Source organism: Camelus dromedarius, chromosome 15, assembly GCF_036321535.1.
Source record: "Camelus dromedarius isolate mCamDro1 chromosome 15, mCamDro1.pat, whole genome shotgun sequence".
Classification (NCBI taxonomy): Eukaryota; Metazoa; Chordata; class Mammalia; order Artiodactyla; family Camelidae; genus Camelus; species Camelus dromedarius.
In genome coordinates this window covers 56,509,924-56,518,394 of record NC_087450.1, presented here as the reverse complement: position 1 = coordinate 56,518,394, position 8,471 = coordinate 56,509,924, and the positions used below count along the sequence as shown (strand labels likewise).

The window sequence follows — 8,471 nt, the reverse complement described above, 5'->3', positions numbered from 1 at the left end:
GCAGACACAATGGTTTGGAGCCATGGGGAGAGATCTGGCCTGGAGTTACAGATTTCAGAATGTGAGTATTTGGGTAGCCGTCAAACCCCTCCCCTCCTCTCCCCTCTGCTTTCAATAAACTCATCGAGACTCCATAATAAGATATGACTGGATGGTTTCCATTGCATTTGACAGTAAGTTATTCTCACTAGTAAGTGATAAAATCCACACCAGTAGGGGTGGAACAGGAAGCAGTAGGTTGCAGAGTAAATGGAAGGTGAGGATGTATAAGAGAGATCAGACAATTTTAGAAGTTTGTATAAGAAAGAAAGGAGAGTTGTGAGTGGTGGGCTAAAGAGGGACTTGAATTAAGGGAGATTATCTTGAAGATGCATATTAGTCTCCTACAGCTGCTGTAACAAGTCACCTCAAGCTTTGTTGCTTAAAACAGCACAGATTTAATATCTTACAGTCACAGAGGTGAGAAGTCCTAGAATGAAGGCATCTACAGGGTTGCATTTCCTTCTGGAAGCTCTCTGGAAAGAATCTTTCCTTGCCTTTTGCAGCTTCTGAGTGCTGTCTGCATTTCTTAGCTCAAGGTCCCCTCTTTGCATCACTCTGACCTCTGCTGCTATGGTCACGTCTTCTCTGTCTCTGACCCTCCTGCCTGCCTCTTGTTAGGACCCCTATGATGACATTGGGTCCACTTGGACAACCCAGGAAAATCTCTACATTTCCAGGTCCTTAGTGTAATCAATGTGCAAAGTTCCTTTGGCTGTAAAAGGTAATGTATTCGTAGATTCTGGGAATTAGACAGATTTGGGTGGGAGCATTGTTCTGTCAGTTAAGGGTGGGAGAGAATTGCATATTTAAAGTTCAAGAGAAAGGAGGCAGGAAAGAGAGGGGAATAGGGGAGAGATAGAGAGATTGATATTAGAGATGGAGTAGAGGAAATGATAATAGTGGACATCAAGTGCAGATGGAGACAAGTTTGGAAAACTGGGAAAAAAAGTGGTGATGGGAGTGGGGGTGTTTGGATTTATAGTTAGCAGAGCATGAGGTCGTAGGGCCATGCAAGGGGCTTAGGGGGCTTGAAGGCAGTGGTAAATGAGTAGAATAATTGTTGAAGGGACTTGGGGTAGAAGTGGGTCAGGATAAGTAAAGGAGTTGAAAGGAGTATCCATCTGATACTGGAGAGATGACTTTGTAGTTGCTCCAAATCCAGGGTATGCACTTTTCCTCTAGAACACTGAGCCACTTGGTTGTAGACATGCCGGAGTGGGTAGAGCTTACTGGGCAGAAGCTGTCACTGTAGTCCTGATGATTCACCTGTGATGGTTTATTTTCTGTGTCAACTTGGCTGGGCTGCCCTGGGGCGCCCAGACATTTGGTTGAACATTATTTGGGGTGTGTCCATGAGGATGTTTCTGGATGAGGTTAGGTTAACATTTGAATTGGTGGACTGAGAAAAGTGGAGTGTCTTCCCCAGTGTCAGTGGGCCTCATCCAATCAGTTGAGGACCATTCTAGAACAAAAAGACTGATTAATGGGGAACTACACCTGCTTGGCTGCTGGAGCTGAGACATGAGTCTTCTGCCTTAGACTAGAACCTCACCACTGGTTCTCCTGGGGCTTCAGCTGGTCCACTGCTGACCTTGGGACTTGGCTTCCATAGTCCTGTGAGCTAATCCTTTATAATAAATCTCTCCCTATCTCTGTCTCAGTCTCTTTGTCTCTGTCTCAGTCTATCTCTGTCTCTGTCTATCTATAGCATCTATATCTTTATTCTGTTGGTTCTCTGAAGACCACAGACTTCACACTGGGTTAGAAGGGCGGAGAGACCAGGAAGGTTGGGAAAATGGAGGCATCCAGGACCTGGAGGTATCTTCAGGGTCAAAATAGATGTAAGGAGAATGAAGGCAAAAAAGATATGGAAGAATTGGAGCTGGTGGTCGGAAGGCAGGATAATGACGTTTAGTATTTGTGACATGCAGGGCCCCACCTCCAGAGAGGCTAAGTACGTAGGACTAGGTGCAGCCAAGCCTGTTTCACAGTCAGGTGAGCAGTGCACCCAGGATCGAGAGCCTGCTTATCAGGAGTTACTGGTGACCAGTATGACCTGGTATGGGAGTACCAACCCCCTCTGCCCATCATCTGTGAATGCCCACCTGCTACCGTGGCTTGGCAGGCATCCTGCTGTATAGGAATCCATCCCTGTCCTGTCTTTGTGGGCACTGGTTCCATTTCCCTGTAGTGCAGTCACTTTTCCCATATTTCCGAGGAGCCGGGGCTTCCTTCAACACTGCCAGAAACACTGGCTGCCTGCTTTTCTTGTGAATGTGGGCATGACTTCCCTTCCTGTTCTTAGCTCCCCACTCTCTTTCAGTGTGGAGTTCCACTGCTCTGTGGGGAGAGGATGAGTGTTGTGAATGCCTTTTGGTAGCAAGACTTGCTTCCTTTTTGGCATCTGAGCTGAAAACAGGGTTTCCTGTCAGGTAGAAAGGTAGACACCATGATGTTTTCTGCATCACACTATGAAAAATAAAAATAAATCCTGCAATGATTGGAGGTTAGGAGGGGCAGTGTTCTTTAACCATTTCATGCCAAATATCACATGGATCGCACCCACATATGCCACTTTAAAAGTACCTTGTAGAGTGATGAATGTCCAATGCGTCCTCAATAAATAGCTCCATTCCTCCAATCATAATGATGAGAGTTCTAAAGGACCTATTGGACTCGACTTTGAAAAACATTAAAAATGATGAAATGCTTACTAGGTGCCAAGGACTAAGGCAGACCCTGCTTGTACATGACACCACTTCATTCTTTCAACAACTCTGTGATGTAATTATCAACCTTATCTTAGAAATGATGAAACAGAAGCCAAGGAAATGATTTGAGCTCTTCAAATTTTGGACGATACTCTCATACCTCTTATTGCATGAAAACTGTACTATTAGAGGTAATAGTCATTGAATGGGTTTTCATTAGAACTTAATTCTCTCTTTGTTAATTTGGACTTAGTTTTTCTGTGTATGATGGTTTAGTTCGTCCTTTAATTTCAACATAAGACACCATCCTGTTTCCTTTCTCTCTCTCTCTCTCACATCTTTGTTCTTAACTGTTTATACTCTAGCTATCATAAATTCTAAGTTCAAATAATATTCTTGGCTAAGGTTTTTTTTATTTTACATTTACTTTACTTAGAAGGACTTGAGAAGAAAGAGAGGGTATTTTTAAAGTGTAGAGTGGCCAGAACTGGAGGCTGAATCTCATAAAATCCCTAACACTGGAAGAGAAAGCCTTCTCTATTCTGGACTTTACTCTCTAGGGTAAAACCACGTTCAAAATGTAGAGCTTTCGCGCCTCTTCAGCCATCTCCTATTCAGAGATGTTAATTTATCCTTTGTAAAGCGTGGTAAATATTCCAGATCCTTGAGAAGAGACTAGTTTTCTAGCTGAGGGAAATTTATTCTGAATTAGGAAGGGTTAAGCTTTTTGCTTGGCATCTATCTGAATAAACAGTGTGATTCTGTGGCATTTGAATTTTGCATTCGGATCATCATTTTTCAGAAAGCAAGATGACCTGATTTTTGTTTTCCCCTGTAAGCAGGTTTTGATGAATCCACAAAATACTTGAGCCTCTCCTTCGTGTCTGGTGGATAGCTTGCATGATGATGTTATTTCCAACAGGGTGGTAGTTTATGGGGAAATGCAGAAGGTTCAGGCAGGGAATAGACAGAATCAGAGAAAGCTTTAGGGGAAAAATTTCAGTGAGACTTGGAAGTGGCCGACTGGGGATGAGCCCAGAACCTCTGAGTCCATGTTTCTCTCCCACTATACTCCACAGTGAAGGAGGCAGAGGAGAAGTGATCAGAAGTTCAGGGGGAAAAATCACCCATAAACGATGCCTCCAGTTCCCCGAGACTGGGGAGTTTGTTGATGGTCTGAACGTGCTGGCTGGAGGAAAGGCCATTGAGTCAGACCTGCAGGAGGAAATGGAAGTTGCAGAGATGGGAGGGGCAGGATGGTAAGTGTTAGGGATGTGGGTAAGATTGAAACAGTGAAGGAGACGGGGAAGTGGCTGGGACCTGACCTTGGGGAGGCAGAAGGGGACAGACTTAGGAATCCTAGGTATCACTTGGTACTATGATGCAGGATCTAATTAGAAAGGAGGATGAGCAAATTTAGAGATCAAGCCTCAAGCTGCTTCACTCTTTTAAAAGCCTCAGTTTTCAAATATGTAACTTCCGTTCTCTTCCCACTTACGATCAGGCTGAGCACCTTCATAAGCAATGTCCTTCCTAAATTTTGGGTCCAGACTCCTGGCCCTGCTTTCCCTGGGTGGCCCCTGAGACCAGCCCCTCAGTCTCACTTTTCCTGGCTTCTAGGGCAGGGCCAGACGTGCCCTCCAGGGAGCACCCTGTCAGGTGCTCCATCTTCATTCCCAGAAGGAGTGTATCCCCAATTCCAGTCCTTCCTGCTGAGGCCACCTGGGCTGGGCCCCTGGGATGCTCCTCTCTGTCTTGGGGGAGATGTTAGCCACTCTTAAGCTGCAGTCCTCTGGCTCCTCCTCTCTGAGCCCCCAAGGGAAGGCCTCCAACCCAAGTCTCTTGCTCTTGCTGTCTTGAAAAGACAGAGCCCTTACACGTTTGCCCAGCTCAGGGTCTTGTCCCCCTCCACTGAGAGCTGTAAAGAGTGTGGGCTTTGGTGTCTGAAGGATTTGGGTTCAAATCTTTCCTTGTACAGATTTTAGGCTAGTCTCTCAACTGCTATGAAGTTCAATTTCCTTATTTGTAAAATAGGAATATTGATTTCAACTCCCATTGAGAGAATTAAGTGGGAAAATGTGGGACAAGGCACATAACACAGTACCTGGCACCGAGCAGGCTCTCAGTACGTTTTCCTCTTCCTCACCCTACCCCACTAACCCCGACTTTGTCTGATTCTCCCGTCAGGCCAGCTGTCTCTCCGGACATGGTCTTTAGTCCTGTTTCCAGTCTGTCTGCATGACCTCTCTCCAAGTTCCTCCCAGTAGAGGTGGGATGGGACCACTGATGGACTGTTTTGCAGATGAGGAGCCTGGTGATGAGCTCCAGAGAGGTGACTCTGCTCTGGCCAGCGTGGAGACCAGGCTTTCTCCAAGTCTTCTTTCTGACTTCTAAGCCTGGCTGGGCCATGACCACATCTGGGAGCTGTGCAGTGACTGGAGGATGACTAGGACCAGACTGAAAATTAGATCTCTTTGTCTTTGCCAAGTTAATGTCTAAGATGTGAGTCTTCTGAGTCTCGCTCACATCTCATGGGGCACCTGTCTTCCCTCCCTCTGTTTTCCTGTAGCCACACACATACACCTAACTCTCACCAGAATCTTCTAGTCATTTGTATCTTAAAATACTAATTTTTGTTTCATAAAAATACTAATTTGCTTATTTATCATTTTACATGAGTCTGTCTTTGTTTCCTCTTTATGTCTGAAAACTTGCTCATAAGCTCCTTGGACTCAGGGACCACATCTTCTGCTTTTCTTAAATTTCTTTGTTTGTGTTTAGCACATTGCTGAACTCCTGATAGGTCCTGGAAATATTTTGTGTCTGCTTTTCAGTCCACAAAACCAGTAAGTAGCTCACATTTATAAATAAGTTAGATGGCTTACCAAACAAAGCTCTATGATTTCATTCTATCCTCTCAGCTACCATGGGAGGTAGTTATTATGGTAATAGGAAAACTGAAGTTTAGACACACTCAGTGACTTACCCATGGTTACACAGCTAGTAATTTTGAAGCAGGGGAGGTGGGACTGCAGGATCAGGATTGAGCAGGGCTTACGGTGCACAGCACTGTCGAGCACATGCTTGGGTCCTGCAGAATTTAATCTTGCTGCTTGGAAAACTCATGGCTTAAGTCTGTCCTAGTCAAGGGACATAATCAGAATGATAAATCTGATCTGTATCCTTAAGATGGCTGAGTCCATCTTTTGTCTCAGACTGAAAGTCTCTTTAGGAAATCATTTCCTTATGTTAACTTTTTAAAAATGAAGTTTTTGGACTAAAACATATTTTCCATTTTTTTTATTGCGTGAGCACAGTATTTATCTCATCGAGAATTATGATAAACTGCCTGAATGTTTCATGTTTTTCACGATTCATATGGAACAAATTAAAAATAACTTTCCATAGTATGGATTGCCCCAGAGAACTGCTCACAGACCCCTCCTCCGGCCCACTTCCTCCAGCTTCGCGTCTGCCTCGCATGTCACCGCCTCTGGTCTAAGGGAGGCTTGGGCGAAGAGGACCCCCGGGAAGCGCAGGCCCCTCGTCCCTGGCAGAGTGCACGGCGGAAACCTTTGTCTGATGGGCCGCCACATCCTACAAGGGAGAAGGTGTCATTTTAGACGATTTTTTGTTTGTAGGCTTACACAGTTGGGAAGACTGGTTATTTTTATTACTTTATTCGGGTTTTAAATATCTTTGTCAGTCACTTTTGTAAGTATTTAAAAAAATAAAAATGTAAGCCACCAACAAAGGAGCTTCCAGCAGATGCCCTGGGCTAGAACAGGTTTGTAGACACTTTTGACTTCATTGAGTTGGCTAGTTTCTAGGTCACATTCAGTTCTGCCCCAGCCTGTCCTAGTTACAGGGTTAAGAAGTGGTTGAAGGTCGATTTAAATCCACATCACGTGGATTAGGAAGGACTGTCTGACTTCCATTCTACCATGTTGCTCCAGAAAAACTGGCTCTGAGTGGTAGCCTTGTCATTCTATAACGGCAACCCAGGGAAATCAGTCTTCTTAGTTGAGTGGGGCAAGATGACCAACTTCAGTGAGTTATTTATTTATTTATTTATTTATTTATTTATTTATTTATTTATTTATTGTTTATTGAAGTGTAGTCAGTTTACAATGTTGTCTCAATTTCTAGTGTACAGCATAATGTTTCAATCATACATGTATGTACAAATATTCCCTTTCATTATAGATTACTACAAGATACTGAATATAGTTCCCTGTACTATACAGTAGAAACTTGTTGTTTATCTATTTTGTATATAGTAGTTAGTATCTGCAAATCTCGAACTCCCAATAATAGCCCTTCCCACCCCCTCCCCCCATAATTCAGTGAGATATTGGGATGAGCAAATGCATAGGAAGCACCTAGTCACTCAGTACATTTTGGTGAGAAGCCCAAATATTAGGACATTGAACTACTGATCTTGCTCTGGGAAATTTGGGAGGGGTGGGATCAGAGCTAGCAACCTGCCATGTTTCTTCACACCCCTTCCACACCCTAACACCAAGATGTAACTCAAAAGGAATGGGTCTGAATTTCTCCAAAAGGACAGTGGGCAGCATCAGCTCTGTGGACTTGGTTCCAGCACTGAGCAGGGAATTCAGAAGAAAGGCAACCCCTTTGCTAGATGTGGAAAGCTGAGATGCCCCAGCCACAGGGACTGTGGAGAAGACACTTAGTTGAGGTTTCAGGGCTGGCTCTCTGGATGTGGAGGGGGAGCTGGGTCTTCTCTCTGGGTTCTTTCTTGGCCCCAGTGGACCAGATAGAGTGAAGATAGTGAAGAGGTCAGTCATGTCAGGAAGTGCCAGGTAGGTCCCAGTGTGTGTCCATCCATCCATCCACCTGTCTGTCCATCTGTCCACCTGTCCATCCATCTGTGCACCTGTCCATACATCCATTCATCCTCCTTTCAATGTATATTGAAGCCTATTTCAAGTTAGCCATTGGGCTTTGGGCTGAGGATATAGACAAAAATCTCAAAGGTCACTGACCTCTAAACCAGTCTCAGCCTCTCTCTACTAAGTAATTCAGGTTAATTTTTTTTCCATAGAATTTTTCACTATCTGAAATTATATCATGTATTTGTGTGTGTGTGTATGTGTGTGTGTGTCTCCTCCACTGGAACATTAGCTCTATTAGAGCAGAGACCTTGTTTGTCCTGTTCACAGGTATGTTCTCAGTACCTCTTACTGTCTTGGTTGGATTTATTCCTAGGTATTGTATTCTTTTAATGCACTCGTAAAGGGTATTGTTTTCTAAGTTTCTCTTTCTGAGAAATTGTTAGGGTATAAAAGTGCAACAGATTTCTGTATGTTGATAAAAACATGGAATGCTTCACAGATTTGCATGTCATCCCCGCCCAGGGGTCATACTAATTTTCTCTTTATCGTTCCAGTTGTAGTATATGTGCTGCCGAAGTAAGGCCTGTGATAGATTTTTTTTTTTTTTACCTGTTCTCACCAACTTTTCTCTGTAGCTGTAGAGGGCCCTCCCACCTGGCTTTTGGCTTGGCCGTGTGACTTGCTTTGGCCCCTAGGTATTTAGCAAATGGGATGCACACTGAGGCTTCAAAAGCCCTTATTCAGAGGAGCTTACTGTGCCTTCCTGTCATCACCACGAGAACATGCTTGGGCTAGTCTGCTTAGGGCTGAGAGACAAGCCAAACAGAGCAGAGTTTCTTGGAGTTTCTGAGGCCACCCA

At 44.3% G+C, this 8,471-nt stretch overlaps 1 non-coding gene across 1 annotated transcript; it reads right to left on the bottom strand.

Annotated features, from left to right (window-relative positions):
• Nucleotides 1-8,089: 8,089 nt before the first annotated feature.
• Nucleotides 8,090-8,192, bottom strand: LOC116157578 (U6 spliceosomal RNA). Its single transcript, XR_004141707.1, has one exon. It is a non-coding gene; the product is annotated as a U6 spliceosomal RNA (small nuclear RNA).
• Nucleotides 8,193-8,471: the final 279 nt, after the last annotated feature.